The sequence below is a fragment of the Hemitrygon akajei genome, chromosome 3 (genome assembly GCF_048418815.1).
Source record: "Hemitrygon akajei chromosome 3, sHemAka1.3, whole genome shotgun sequence".
Taxonomy (NCBI): Eukaryota; Metazoa; Chordata; class Chondrichthyes; order Myliobatiformes; family Dasyatidae; genus Hemitrygon; species Hemitrygon akajei.
Window position 1 is genome coordinate 52,881,269 of NC_133126.1, and position 16,818 is coordinate 52,898,086.

The 16,818-nt window shown below is 40.2% G+C and overlaps 1 protein-coding gene across 2 annotated transcripts in view; it reads left to right on the forward strand.

Annotated features, from left to right (window-relative positions):
* The window catches only part of LOC140724997 (E3 ubiquitin-protein ligase pellino homolog 2), a 137,732-nt gene that overhangs the window by 50,469 nt on the left and 70,445 nt on the right, over positions 1–16,818 (forward strand). The window lies entirely within an intron of this gene.

Below are 16,818 nucleotides of genomic sequence, written 5' to 3' on the forward strand. Positions count from 1 at the left end.
CTGGGAGCTTATTTTATGTCCCAGAGCATAGTGGAGTCAGAAGTAATACGGGTTGGTCCCCTTAGCGCAAAGTAGACTAAGAGTAAATTTGATAAATCTTTATCTAATTTATCTCAACAACATGAATTTAAAGCAAGATGTTTCTTATAAAAATATAAGAAATACATAAAGAAAAGTTGTGCCACAATAACAACCTCTCACTCAATGTAGCAAAACCAAGGAGTTGATTATTAGCTTCAGCTGGAGGAGGTCAAAGGTCCATGAGCCAACCCTCATTGGAGGATCAAAGGTGGAGTGGGTCAGCAACTTTAAATACCTCAGTGCTATAATTTTACAGGACCTGTCTTGGGCTCGGCACTTAAGTGTAATTATGAAGAAAGTACGGTACCTCAATGTCTCTACTTCCTTGGAGGTTTACAAAGATTCGGCATGACATCTAATACTTCGACCAGCTTCTAAAGGTGTGTGGTGGGGTGTATATTGACTGGTTGCATCACGCTATAGTATGGAATCACCAATGTTCTTAAACAGAAATTTCCACAAAAAGTACTGGATCTGGCCTGATCCATCATGGGTAAAACCCTCCCCTGCACTGAGCACATCTATATGGAGTACTGTTGTGGGAAAGCAGCATCCATCATCAGTGACCCCCCCCCCCCCCTGTTGTTGCCATTAGGAAGAAGATACAGGAGTGTCAGGATTCACACTACCAAGTTTAGGAACAGTTATTGCCCCTCCACCATCAGGTCCTTGAATGGGGATAATTTTGCTCAACTTCACTGAATTGTTCTCACAGCCTAAGGACACACTTTCAAGAACTCTTCGTCTCCTGTTCTCGATACTTATTGTTTATTAAATTTATTTTTATTTTTCCTCTTTTGTATTTGCACTGTTTATTGTCTTTTCCACATTGGTTGTTTGTCTGCCCTGTTGGATTGGTCTTTCATTGATTCTGTTATGTTTCTCGAATTTACTGAGTATTCCCACAAGAAAATTAATCTCAGGATTGTCTATTGTGATATATATATATGTACTTTGAATTGTTATGAGTGATGAACAGACCTGATGGAAATGGGGTGCAGAGTTAACCATTCCAACCCCCCCCCCGAGAATTACGAACTATTGCTGTTGCTATGCTGCTATTGAGAGAGAGAGAGAGAGAGAGAGAGAGAGAGAGAGAGAGAGAGAGATAAAGCCCAGGCAAGAACATCTGCTACAGATAAGAGGGGGAGAGAGACTGTTGATTTACTGTATTTTGACTCTTCCTGGATTATTTACCTTCCACTACAAGGACTTTACTTTGCTCGTTAACATTTCTCAGGAGATAGCAGGAGTGGCCTGATTTGATGGACACGGTCATTCAGAGTTGATGGATAGCTGAGACCCTGTGAGTGGGGATAAAAAGACAGATCTGGAGAGACACCCTTCAGACACACCAGTGGACACTGACTGAGTGTTGGGAACCCACAGAAAGGTGGGGGCTTCGGAGACCGAATCAGGAGATCGGTCAGTAAAGCTCACAGTGTTACAGCAGGGCCGGTGGGGACTTGTGTGTGTGTCCACTCATGCCAGAGTGACGAGTCCACCACAGAAGAACGGTCTAGCTGAAGGACAGAGGGGTCATAACTGAATGACCACAACGATACGACGGATTAAGAAAGCAATGGAAGGTTTGGCTGCTGTAGCTGTTATTTCTCGCTCGCTCTCTCTCTCTCTCCAACGATTTCAACACAACAACCATAACTACCTCAGCATTTATGAACTGAACTCTATACTTTCCTATGACAATTCATTTACTCCTAGACATCGATAGAGCTTGTTTATTATTGATTATTATTATTCCTACACTTTTAGGTTTACTACTGCTAGCTTGTTTTATATGTATATTTGCATTTTTGAAATTGTATTGTGTAGTTTACTAATAAACACCTTTAGTTTGGTACCACCAGACTCCAACGGATTCTTCTGTCTTTGCTGGTCTGACACCCAGTTACGGGGTACGTAACAGAATAAATTTACTTTGAACTTTATCACTGATGGATTGGTAGCTGAAGTCCATAAATGTGGGATGATTGATAAAAACGGGTACAATGAGGATAAGTTCTTGAATAAAACAAAGGATCACAAATGAAATGCAGTAAAGTAGTGGATACAAGTTTAGGTGTAGTCTTCAAAGGGAATTGAATAAGTTCTCTAAAGCATGATTTCCACTAAAATTATCCAGATTCCATGGTGTGTGAAATAAAGGATCCTACTGCAGTTGAAGGAGGGGAGACAGGAATTCAAAGCAGAACCATATGCCTTAGATTTCTGCTTTATTTCCTCTGTCGGAAATCTCATGGGGGGGGGGGGGGGAAGGGAACATGTTTTCTGCCAAGCTGACCTCTCCCATAGCTTAGCAACAGCTTGGTGATGCTTAAATGATGATCCAGGACCACACCAGGAAATCAGTGCAATACCTTCCCGTCAGGCTCAGTGAAACCTATATCTTCCGAGCATCATAATTCCCAAAGCCGGCAAGAAATAAAGGTCACAGCACCTGACAGCAGCCCATTTCTATGGAAGTATTTGTTTGCATACACTCGATGAAGCACTGTGGCTCTTTTGCCTGAAATAACTGTGTACTGCACTGCCTTTTTGATGGCAATGCAGCGTCGACCCCTTGTAGTGCCACTGCAGTATCTGGTTCCTGTCCAAGAACCCAACAATACGATTTAGTACATGATTCTGTGATTCACACCGGCAGACCTAAGCAAATATTTAATTTCACACTTGGGTTTATTGTATATGTTTAAAACATAATAATTATGAAGGAATGATAAACAATTTAATTTTGAAAAACTCTTGAGTAAAGTGGAATCCTATATGGCACAGTCTTACTGGTATGAATTGGCGGTTCTTTGGCAATGATAAGTAAAGGGTAAACCATAATGACCTTATTGGTGTGACTATTGAATTTGTGTTTTATTCAACAACAAAGGAGTAGAGCAGAATAATTAATTAATTTATTCCTTTAACACGCTCTGAGTTTGTATGAAATTCACACTGACATGAAATATATTTAGTGCACATTACCTGTCTATCACTGACAGCTGCCAAACAGAGCCTGGAAATGGTGGATTTATGGCAGATTTACTTTGTGTCAGCTTTACTGTAACAGCTGGAGCTCAAACAAATGACAGTGAATTTCTGTGGGGGTTCTTTTGGTCGGCTGCCAAAACTTCTTCATAATAGCCATGGAAATTCACGGTTTAAAAAAAAGGACATAAAGGGGTTTATATTCCCTTACTTCTATTTCCATAACTTTTTTCTTTTAGTTTTAGCTGATGAGGTGAAATCTTTGTGTAAATTTGCATGTGTGCCCACATACATGCAGTGTAATATACATTCATGCTAACTTTCACAATTCATTCTCTTATGTACATGTGTGTGTAAACATACGTATACACACACACACAATAATTCTCTTACAAGTAAAATCATTGCACAAATTAATACTCTTGCATAAGGAAGTTAAATTCATATATAAGCTCTCATATGAATTTTTGTTCTGCACCCTGCTCTTGTTCTGCCTGGATTTTGATAGGTTTTCATTAAATTTGAATTTAATGTAGGAACTTTATGGGTTACCCTTGTTACTAAGAAGCAGGAATTCACATCAATAAGTAAAACTGTACCATATAGTGTTCTATTTGCATCAGAGTTCTTCAAATTTATCATGCCTATCATTCCTTCATAATTATAAAATAAACTGTATCTCAGAGAATCGTATTTTTACTAACTTGAAAATTTTGTAGACCCTTTCTTGATCAGAGGAATCCGAGGGACGTCCTTAACACTTGAAATAGCTTTGTTCTGTGTGTGGGGTTTTTGTATTTCTACTGAAGAGACTTCTTAACTTTGTTGGTTCATGTAATTAATGGTTTAGAAATTAACCTTTGGTCGATTCTAATAATCCATTACAGTAAAGCTCATGACGATTCACTATCTGCTTATTCAGATTTCGCAATGCTCTGGCATCTGGCTCACTGAGTAATGTTTTTTCACTCTCCCTTTAAATTTACCTGTCTCTCTTTCCAACGCTGTCTTTAAGCACTATGATGCCATGTTTCCCACATGTCCTTGAATCTCACTGGACTGTTTCCTGTGCTCCCTTAATAACAATAACATCCAATTGTCTGGAACACCTGCTGTTCCAGCATCACCAATGACCTGAGATTGCAGGATTAACAGAATTTTACTATATTGTACCATGTCATTCTTCACTTAAATGGGCTGACTCTGTGATCCCAACTCAGGATGTCAAAGCTGTCCTGGTGCGCGTCATTATGCTGCTTATACTATCAGCAATAGATAATATATCTACCTATAGAGATAGTGTGAGTAAATTCAGTAAATTTTGTGCATTATGTTAGATATGTAAGTAAATGCAGTAATAACAGCAAAAATGCTACTGCAAGAGTATAATATAGCAATGGGTGTGGAAAATACAGTACAAACAAATAATTTTAATTGCTGCCTAACTTAATGTTTTACAGTATTTTCTGTTTGTTTCAGATTTCCAGCATGTGCAGTTTTAACAAAAAAATTAATATAAATAGTAAATGCAAGTTCAAAATAATAAAAGGTAAATTTTAGGATTGCTGCTCATCAACAATAAATCTCAAGATGCAGTGAATCAATTCCAGAGGAAGGTGAAAATCCTAAACTTACTTAGGAGCTTTTGGATGCCACAATAGGCATTCCCTTTCATGACGTAAAGTCACCTATGTTCAAAGCATGTAGCACCAGCTATTATTCCCACCCACCATATGCTTGGCAACTCAAACTATACCATTTCATTTGGGTGTTTTTCAGAAATCCATATATCCTCCTGATTCTGATATGCTGCTTTTCGATCCTTTGCTATCAATTCGAAATATTGTTTGCCTCTCTATGTTTAACTTCCATCCATTATTTATGATATTATTCATGCTTTTGTAACCTCACAGTTTCATCATTTTGATGTCACAAACTCCTCTGATGTTGATAATGTCTAGGGTTTGATTAAAGAGACAGCCAGGAAAGCTTACGAATGCCCAGACTTTCTGAGGAGGCTGAACAGAGCTAGACTTTGCACAACCGTACTTGTGTCATTCTACAAATGCATTGTAGAGAGCATCCTGAAAAGCTGCTTCACTGTTTGGAGTTGAAACAGCACTGTGGTGGACAGGAACACTCGACAAAAGATGGTCAATACTGCCCAATGCAGCACCAGCACCAGCCTACCTGCCATCAAGGACATATATACAAAAGGATGCTGGAAAAGGGCCAGTAACATCATGGAGGATCCCAGCCACTCTGCTTGTGGACTATTTTGCCTCACTCCCATTAGGGAGGAGGCTACATAGCATCCACGCCAGTACCACCAGACTTTAAAATTGTTAGTTTTCCCAAGCAGTAAGGCTGATCAACACCTCTACCCACCAACTTCACCACTACTTTATTATATCCTGTCAGTCTCCTTATGTACAGCTTGGTGTCCCATTATGGACATACAGTCAATCTATGTATATAAGCTAACCATATGTATTTATATTGTGTTTTTAAAATGATCTTGTTCTCTATCTTTTGTGCTTTTTCTCTTGTGTACAGAAAATGACGTTAAACAATTTTGACTCGACTTGAATTTTGAATTGTTGTAATAATTTATTATTTCTCAGAGCAGCTCACAAACCACACATTCATACTACTGGCAAAAGTCACGATCAGCAGGTCCGATTGATTGGCCGGGTGCTGTCCAGGAATGATAACCAATAGTAGAAACTGAAAACTTTCAGACATCAAGTTGGCTTGGTAGATAAAGAAATTGCAGAGGCAGGATGATTAGGGAACAGAATGAAAGTTTAGGAGATAGTGTCTGGGTACGCCATGTATCTAAATGATAAAGAACCTCAACTGTTTGCACTTGTTTTTGAAGGCTAACGGTTGGGGGAAGGGGAGGGTTCACTTGTGAAGGAAAGGACATTTTGATTTTTCATGTCCTGCAGCGTGTAACCTTGGGCGAGTTGGCTAAGGAGAATGAGATGTGAAATGTGCAGCCAGAGGCAAATTCTATGGAGCAATTTAAAAAGCTCTTAGATGGGCACATGAACATGCAGAGAATGAAGGGATATGGACCAGAGAGGATCAGTTTCATTAGTTTAGCTATTCTACTAAAAATATACTACTTCTGGACTACAACAACCTGTAATTTCCATTTAAGAAATGTACTTTTCAATGATCTCCTGAAGGCATTTTTACGATCCCCTGAAGGATTTGGTGAACTGGACTTTTGAGAATGCGGGTATGGCCATCACCACGGCAGCCATTGCTGGATTGGACTTCAGGCCAGATTAAGCTTGAGAGTGGAAAACAAATTGATGTTTTGGCAATTTAAGCGCCAAGTAAGATTAAAAAGATGAAAGTGTCGAGGCCGAGAGCGGAAAATGAACCAGTGTTCAGTTCACTACTCCATGACAGCCAAGATCCCTCACTTGAGTCTTCACGACTGCCTGGCTTTCACCTGTTTCCTGCTCTTCTCACTACTACTGTTGGGCGGGTGGTGTGAGAGTCTTGGGTCCCATGCCACCAGGTTGAGGTGTAGTTGTTGTCCCGTGGCCATCGGGCTCCTGGACCGGCTTCACTCGCCTCAGTGCTGAACTGACTGCACAGCTGTGGACTCGCTTTCAGGGTCTCTGCAGTTCATGCTTTATGTTTACCTTTTTTATTTTTGCATGATTTGATTTTTTGCACATTGGATTGTGTGTGGTTTCTCGTGGATTCGATTGTGTTTCTTTGTATTGTGGCTGCCTGCAAGAAGCTGAATCTCAAGGTTGTATATGGTATATGTAATTAGTACTTTGAACATTGTGGGGCAAAGGGGTGTTTTGGATGTCTTATGATCTGTATGTTGGTATTTGAATCGGTCTTGTCCTAGCCAAGTGTGATGATGAATGATGAGATTAGCTGTTTACTACATTCCACAGTTTTTGGAGTGAATGGGTGAAATTTGAGAACATTCTTGAAGTATTGACAATTGTAGATGCTGCCTGACCTATTGAGTACCTCCTGCAGTTTGATTTTTGCTGAGTGAAGTATTGGATTTTGGTGGGAGAAGCATTCAGTGAGAAGACAGTGAGAGATCTAGGCAGGAGAAATGGATTAAAAGGAGTATTGAGGAAGTGTTAAAAGTTTGACAACAGCCTTGCTGTTGTGACTCAAAGAGTGGAGATTTGAGAGTAATATAGGCATCCGTTAGTCTCGTGAGACCATGGATTTGCACCTTGGAAGGTTTCCAGGCGCAAGCCTGGGCAGGGTTGTATGGGAGACTGGCAGTTGCCCAAGCTGCAAGCCTTCTCCTCTCCATACCACCGATGTTGTCCAAGGGAAGGGCATTAGTATCCATACAGCTTGGCACCGGTGTCGTCGCAGAGCAATGTGTTGTTAAGTGTTTTGCTCAAGGACACAAACACGCTGCCTCAGCTGAGGCTCAAACCAGTGACCTTCAGGTTACTAGTCTGATGCCTTACCCACTAGGCCACGCGCCAACATAATTTGAGAGTGAAACTGTGAGAGCATTGTTAAAGGAAGTTAAAGTATGAAACAATGGATGATTGGTGGGTGCAATCTAGCTGAGCATTCATTTACTCGTATTGACTGGCTGGGCACTGGGAGTTAATGACAGTAAAGAGAATGAGTCTTCCTCTTCTTCCAAGGAAACGTGATTAATTGACCATGATTTGCAGTGGAAAGCCAGGGAGTCTTTGCTTTTAAGACTAGTCTTTTAGCAGATCTATATAGTTATAGATCTTAAGAAAGATCGGGGAAAATGGAATTGTGTAGTATTCTGGCCCAGTATTTCTCCCTCAATCGACATATGTAGAACAGTACACCACAGGAACAAGCCCTTTGGCTCATCATCTCCATGTCAACCATGCGGCCAATCCAAACTAATCCCTGCACAAGGTCTGATCCCTTTAATCTCTTTTCATTACGTTTGTCTAAATGCCTCTTAAATGTTGCTATCATATCAGCTTCTACCACCTCCAGTGATAGCATGATCCAGGCCCTTAGAAAATTGAGTAAAACAAACCTTGTCTCACACATTTAAACTTTCCCCTTCTCACCTTAAAATTCTGAACTCTGATATTTAACCTCTCCACTTTGGGGGGGGGGGGTGGAGTTTTTGACTATCCTATATATGCTTCTAATAGTTTTATATATTATCAGGTCTCATCTCTGCCTACAACAATCCAGCAAAAACAAACCAACCTTGTCCAATCTCATAGCTAAAGATCTTTAACATCCTGAAAAATCTGTTCTACACACTCCCCAAAGCCTCCACATTTTTCCAGAATGTGGCCTAACAGTAGTTTTTTGATATAGCTGCATTATGACTTCCCAACTGTTATACCCAACACCCTGACTGATGATGAGCATGCTATATGCATTCTTTACTACCCTTTCCACTTGAATTGCCACTTTCACTAAACTATTGACGTACACCCCAAATCCCTGTGTGCATGAAAGCTCCTGTATACTTTCCTCTTGCACTTGACCTCATGCTATCTGCTGTTGCTGCATCCAGGTTTCCAGATAATCTACGGGTGCCTATAAAAATGTTTTATGGTTTTACAACATTGAATCACAGTGGATTTAATTTGGCTCATTTTGACACTGATCAACAGAAAAAGACTCTGTGTCAAATTGAAAAGAGATCTCTAAAAAGTGATATCAAACACAAAGTAATTGATTGCATAAGTATTCACCTCCTTTAATATGACACACCAAATCATCACTGGTGCAGCCAATTGGTTTCATCAGTCATGTAATTAGTTAACTGGAGATTACCTGTGTGCAGTCAAGGTGTTTCAATTGATTGTAGTAAAAATACAAACAACTAGAAGGTCCAACTGCGGGTGAGTCAGTCTCTTGGCAAAAACTACTCCACGAAGACAAAAGGACACTCCAAGCAACTTCACGAAAAGATTATTGAAATGCACAAGTCAGGAGATGGATACAAGAATATTTCCAAGTCACTGAATATTCCCTGGCGTATAGTTAAGTCGATCATCAAGACATGGAAAGAATATGGCACAGCTGTAAATCTGCCTAGAACAGGTCGTCCTCAAAAAACTGAGTGACCTTGCAAGAAGGGGACTAATGAGGAAGGCCACCAACACAGCTATGACAGCTCTGGAGGAGTTACAAGCTTCATTTGTTGAGATGGGAGAGACTGTGCATACAACTGTTATCTGGGTGCTTCACCAGTCAGACTTGACTTGACAGGAAGCTCAGAGACCTCAGCCTGCATCCCACCTTGTGCAGCTGGATCATAGTCTTCCTAATGCATCGCCAACAGGTGGTAAGGATGTGCTTCCGCACCCCTGCCCCCTGACCCTCAACACTGGCACCCCTTAGGGTTGTGTCCTGAATCCCCTCTACTCACTTTACATCCACAACAGTGTTGCCACACGCGGCTTCAATCTGCTGATCAAATTCGCAGATGACACAACATTGATCAGCCTTATTTCCAGCAGTGATGAGACAGCCTGTGGAGGAGAGGTTGACACCCTGACACAGTGGTGCCAAGATAACAACCTCTTCCTCAATGTCCAAAAAACAAAGGAGCTGATTGTGGATTACAGAGAAACGGAGACGGGCTTGGCCCAATCAACATCAATGGGACTGCATTTGAGAGGGTGAGTAGTTCCAAGTTCTTAGGTATACATGTCACCAAAGATCTCAGCTGGACTGTACACACCGGTTTTGTGGCAAAAACAAAGCACAACAGCGTCTCTTCCATCTCAGGCGACTGAAGAAGTTCGGCATTGGCCCCCAAACCATCAAGACCTTCTACAGGGGCACCACCGAGAGCATCTTGACTGGCTGTATCACCGCCTGGTACAGGAACTGCACCAACTTTGATCACTGAGCACTGCAGAGAGTGGAACCAACAGCCCAATGCATCTATGGATGTGAACTTCCCTCCATTGAGGAAATTTGTAGCAACAGGTGCACAAATAAGGCCTGGAAGATCACTGGGGACACCAGTCACCCCAACCATAAACTGTTTCAGCTGCTTCCATCTGGCAAACACTACTGCAGCATTAAAGCCAGGACCAACAGGCTATGGGACGGTTCCTTTCTACAAGCCATTAGACATATAACTTTACATGGCTGTACATTGTGACAGAGTCATAATGCAAAGATTTTTACTCCCTCACATTGTGGGATGGATGTAAGATTTAAATAAATTCAGTCAAATTCACAGATTCAAAGCTGCAACTGCTGCTAAAGGTGCATCTATTAAATATTGACTTGAAGGGGGTGAGTAATTAAGTAATCAATTATTCTGTGTTTAATAATTGTAATAAATTTAGGCCAATTTGTAGAAGTTTTTTCAATTTGACACGAAAGAGACTTTTCTGTTGATCAATGTCAAATAAGTCAAATTAAATCCACCATGATTCAATGTTGTAAAGCAATAAAACATGAAAACTTCCAAGGGAAGGGTGAATATTTTTATAGGCACTGTATATCCTATTGTATCCTTTTGATAACCTTCCCTGCTATCCACAGCTCTACCAATTTCCATGTCATATGCAAACTTACTTATCATTCTACCAAAATTTTCATCCAAATCATTAATATGTATTACAGATAAGAGATGTCTTAAATTGATAGTTGCAGAATACTGCTGGTCACAGACCTGTAGTCAGAGAAACAGCCCTCTATTATCCTCTGCCTGCTATGACTAAGTTAATTTTGTAAACTCATGTAACTTAATTTTCTAGATGAGTCTATCATGAGCTTCTGTCAAAAGCATTACTGAAGTCTCTTAGATAACGTTCACTGTCCCATCTTTGTCATTCCTTAAAAAACTCAGTTAAATTTGTGAGACAGGTCCTCCCCTGCACAAAACTATGTTGACTTTCCCTAAGAAGTCCATGTTTTTTACCTGGCGAATTCTCCTCCATAATCCTGACAGCAGCTGACTGTAATCAAGTGCTTGAGATATTGCATGATGCCATCTCCAAACAAGAAACAGTCTATCCCAATGGATTTCAAATCATAGTCGAGGTCTTCAACCAGGCTTGTTTGAAGAAAACCCTGCCCAATTACAATCGCATATAACTTTTAGCACCAGAGGTCCCAACACACTAGAGCACTGTTATATGAAGATGAGGAATGGCTACCGTAATATGCCCAGACCGTATTTTGGTAAATCTGATCATTTGGATACCTGCATACAGGCAGAGGCAAAAGAGCAAAGTTCTAGAGGTTAGGATAAAGATGTGGTCACAGGAGACAGAGGATTGCTTTGAGTCGGTGGACTGGGCTGAGCTTGAGGACTCATCTGTGGATCTGAATGAGTGCACTATGGTTGTCATGGACTTTATTAAAACAGTTGTAGATGAGTATATCCCCACAAAATCATCAGTGTCTTCCCCAACCAGAAGCCTTAGATGAACCATGAGATCTGCAATCTGCTAAGGGCCAGATCAGACGTATTCAAGTCTGGTGACCAAGAAAGTTACAAGAGGTCCAGGTACGATCTCCGGAAAGCCATCTCATAGGTGAAGTGGCAATTTTGGACTAAACTTGAATCAGTGAAGTATGCTTGACAGTTGTGGCAGAGTTTAAATATTGTCACCTTGTATAAAATTAAATCAAGGGACATATGTGACAACAAGGCTTTGTTTCCAGATGTGCTCAATGTCTTTAATGCTCACTTCAACCGTGGCGGCACCATCATGAACTCCCACAGGCCCTGATGATCCTGTGATTTCAGTCTCTCAGGCTGATGTCCAAGCTGCCTTCAGGGGGGTGAACCTGCAAAAAACATCTAGTGGAGAGAGGGTACCTGGCCAAGAACTAAAGACTTGTGCTGATCATCTGGTAGAAGTGTTCATTGAGTCTCTTAACCTTTCTCTTCGGCAGTCTGATATACCCACCTGCTTCAAGCAGGCTTCAGTTATACCAATGCCCAAGAAAAATGTGGTAACCTGCCTCAATGACTATCATCCAACAGCACTTACATTCACAGTGGTGAAGTGTTTTTGAGAGGTTGGTGATGAAGCATATCAATTCCTGCCTGAGAAGTGACTTGGACTCTCTTTAGTTTGCCTACTGGAGCAACAGGTCCATAGCAGGTGCCATCTCATTGGCTCTTCACTCAACCCAGCAAAGATGCCAACATCAAGGTGCACTTTATTGACTACAGCTCCGCTACAGCATCATCGCCTCTAAGCTGATCAATAATCTTCAAGAGCTTGGCCTCAATACCTCCTTGTGCAATTGGATCCTCGATTTCCGCACTTGCGAGCCGTAGTCGGTTCAGGTCGGCAACAGCGTCTCCTCCACAATCTCCATCATCACAGACGCAGAATAAAACTGTGTACTTAGCCCCCTGCTGTAATTGCTTTACACTTATGACTGTGTGGCTAAGCACAGCTCCAATGCCATATTTAAGTTTGCTGACAACTCCACTGTCATAGGCCGAATCAAAGGTGGTGAAAAATCATATAGGAGGGGAACTGGAAATCTGGTTGAGTGATGCCATAATGACAACATCTTACTCCAATGTTAGCAAGATCAAGAAGCTAATTGTGGACTTCAGGAGGAGGAAACCAGAAGTCCACTAGCCAGTCCGCATCTGAGAATCAGAGGAGAAGAGGGTTAGCAACTTCAAATACCTAAGTGTTATTATTTTGGATGACCTGCCCTGGACCCAGCACATAAGTGCAATTACGAAGAAAGCACAGCAACGCCTCAAATTGCATAGGAGTTTGCGAAGAAATGGCATGGCATTTAAAACTTTGACAAACTTGTATAGACGTGTGGTGGAGAGACTGGCTGCATCATGGCCTGGTATGAAAACACCAATGCCCTTGCATGGAAAATCGTACAAAATGTAGTGGATACGGTCCAGTCCGTCACAGGTAAAGCCTTCCTCTCCGTTGAGTACATCTACATGAAATGATCTCGCAGGGGAGCAGCATCTATAATAAGGACTTTCAACTCCCATGACATGCTCTCTTCTTGCTGTTGCCATTAGGAAGAAGGTACAGAAGTCTCAGGACTCTCACCACCAGGTTCAGGAACAGTTATTACCCCTCAACCATAAGCTCTTGAACTAAAGGGGGTAACTTCACTCAATGTCACTTGCCCCATCAACAAAATGCTCCCACAGCTTAAATGGACTCAGTTTCAAGGATTCTTCATCTCATGTTATAGACATTTATTGCATATTTATCTATTTTTTTTTCTATTTTCACAGTTTGTTCTCTTTTGCACACTAGTTGAATACCCATGTTGGGGTGGCCTTTCATTGATTCTATTATGGTTATTATTCTTTCAAGGATTTATTGAGTATGCCTGCAAGAAAATGAATCTCAGGGTTATATATGGTGACATATATGTTCTTTGATAATAAATTCATCTTGAACTTTGAATTTTCTCAATGTGAGTAAAACCTGCCTTTACGAACCTTCAAAAATTACCCTAGCTCCAATATAAATCTCACTGGCCTGTAATTTGTTCACGCTGCATTTTTTTGAACAAAGGAACAACATTGGCTTTTCTCCAATCATTTGGGACCACCCCTGTGGCTAAAGAGGATACAAAGATCTCCATCAAGTTTCCAGCAATCTCCTCCTTTACTTTCTTCAGTATTTTGGGATAGATTCCAACAAAAAAAAACAAGTCTAACTGGTTTTCATTTCATTGCTGTTTAATTGCTTATGAAGTATTTTGGAACACTTCTGAGAACTAGGATAAATCAGTGTAGATGTAAATATTTTCTCTGTATATGTTAAAATTGCCCTTTTTAATACAGGGTAATTTTAACATGTACAGATTCCTGGGCTAAATCCCATTTCCAAATAGTTTCAGTTCAAACAAATTCCATTCTCTCTTTCTGCCAATGAACTGCTACTTTTGAACTAAGCTCACTAATACTAAAGCTATAAGCTCACTAATACTAAAGCTATGATTGTTCTCTTTTCACTTATTCAGTTGTATTTTTACACAGATATCTGCACTAGAGCACGGATGAAATGTCTTTTGAATAACCTGCATTGTTACATGAATTTACAAAGACATCCTTGTTTAGTAGGCTTTGAGTACCAGTACTGTTTTTAAAAGTTTGAGGAGGAGAATTCTTTGCAAGAGTTTGCATTAATAATCCCACGTATTTTTTCAATTCACATTACAATACCATGACAATAGTCTTGAAGTTACTGAGGCTGTGCCAGAAGAAATCCTTCTAAGAAAAAGAACATACATCTTTTCCTCTGTCTGTAGAACTTCAAAATGCAGCAATAACTTATGCAAAGTGATCGGATGGATATTAATGTTACAGAACGCAACAATTAAGAAGCGCCTTTCCTCATGAGTACCTTCTGCCATAACAGCTCCCTGGGTTGTCTGCACGTTGTTATCTAGGGCTCTCCAGGTACTAATTTATAATGTCTTCTGAGCTCTTCCTACTGTGCATACATTTTTATAACCAACAATACATTCCTTTAATGGACAATAAATTACCAGCTCATACTTATTTTACACGGTGTTAGCCGTCAACAACTTTGCGCTGGTGTTACATTTTTGTTTAATGTAGCCCTCCGTCCCCCACTATCTGATTTAGTTAGTGCTCCCAATTCTTTTCCACTTCCTTTCCACACTTCCTCTGGATGACTTGTCCCTTGGGGATAAGATTACCTGTCTGCTATTTGGTTATCTGCTAGGTGACAAGTATATGAGGGATAGCTCATTTAGATTTCCTTCTCACACAAGAGTAGTTCAAGCATTTGCTGCTATACTTATGAAGACTGCCTGGAAAATGAATTAACTGAAGTTATTACATGCTGTCAGCCACTGGTGATCCAATTATACCATTGCTCACATTATCAGTTTTCTTTATATATGCTTTTACTTGCTCTCTCTGTACCTATCCAAACTGCTTCAGAAATGGTGCTGTGGTACCTGCCTCAACCTCTTCCTCTGGCAGCTCATTCTACAATATTATCACCCTCTGCATGAAAAACTTGCTGCTCGTGTCCCTCTTAAATCTTTCCTCTCAGGACCATGATTGTTCTCGCCAAATTTTTCTACAGAAGTGGTTTGCCATTGCCTTCTGGGCAGTGACTTTACAAGACATGACTCCAGCCATTATCAATAATCTTCAGGTATTGTCTGCCTGGCATCAGTAGTTGCACAACCAGGATTTGTAATATGCACCACCTGCTCCCATGGATTCATGTGACCCTGATTTTGGGGCGGGGGGCGCTAAGCAGGTGCAACGCCTTGCCCAATGGTAACAACCCTGCCTCCCTTGCCACCTAAACCTAATTCATTCAATTAATTCAGAACAGAAGAGCAGCTAATCGGCATTTACCTGCCTGGTTCTGTATCTATTGACATCCTTATCTTAAAAGAAACTCTCAATCATCGTCTCTCAGGTTCATATCGATAGAACACATCCCGGATACAGGAGCTGTCAGTAATACCAGATAAAATTAGGGAAGGAAATGCAGTGTGCAACTTCTTTAAGTGTGGTATTTTATAATTGTTATATAAAATTTAAAGAACAGCTGAGAATTTAAATAACTTTTCATTTGAAGAGGTGAAACCCCTTGGGATTTTACTCAGACTCTTTATAATCCATTAAGGAAGCACCATAGTTTGATTGGGAAAAGCTAGAATAACACTGGAACACATAACAGCTAGGCAGAAAAGGGAAAGGGATGTTAAAGTGATACTGATGGTCAATGATGAGGCCAGCTGGAAAGACAAACAAAGCAAGACTGCCATAAATGAATAGCTTGCATTGCTCCAGGTCATCGAATTGAGCAGTGTGTTAGTGAACAACTGGCCACTCGGGAGGTGGAAGTCATTTTCTATAAACAGAAGGGTAAATATTTTTGACATTTTCTAAACCAAGTTGTTCTCCAAAGCTGTTTTTTTAGACATGTCCTTGACAAAGTAGGGACTGTAGCTTTGCTTAAAATTATGTTATTTGGAACCCTGCTAGAAAGAATGGTAGAATATTACAAATTCTCACGCCAATATATTTTCTTTCTTTTCAAAGCAGTGCCTCACCCAGTGATATGCATAATCACTGAAATTTGAGTAGTTAGTGCTCAGCATGTCAGAACATATTGCACTATCCTAGTTAACACAATTGCATAACTTTTTATAATTCACAAGCCCTTAATTTAAAGTATGAAATGGATAAAAACGCACGACATGAATAAAATTGCAGGTTTCAGGTCAAATACAAACTGAAGAAAACAATTGAGGGAGGATTGACATTGAAAGTAAGAGCAACTAAAATGAATGCTGTTAGCTGAACACAACAATGATCATTTTTATAATCCAAGTATGATTGTAAATTTATTAAAGTAATTTCCATTACACTTTAAGCATTTTAAAGATAATGCAATACTATTGAAATGTCACTGTGGTAATGTAGAAAATGTGACCGTGAAGTAGCAAGCTCCAGACATCTGTCCTGCCTGTTTTAATATTCGTAGGCATTGAAAACTTCATATTTCATTTGATGTTGAAGTCAGCCTTTTCAGAATAGCAGTGGTATATTGACATCATTTCAGGGGTTCCCTGTGACTTTCATTTTTTGCCTTAACCAAAATTTTAAATTGTTGTTGCCAGAAAGTCGTTATTTCATTTTTACTGTATTATTGTTTTTGTTGAAGGATGTAAACAGATTTTTATCCAGTCAAAATATCATCCAATAAGTCATGGCTTGTACTTCAGATGCATGATTGTTTTTTCATA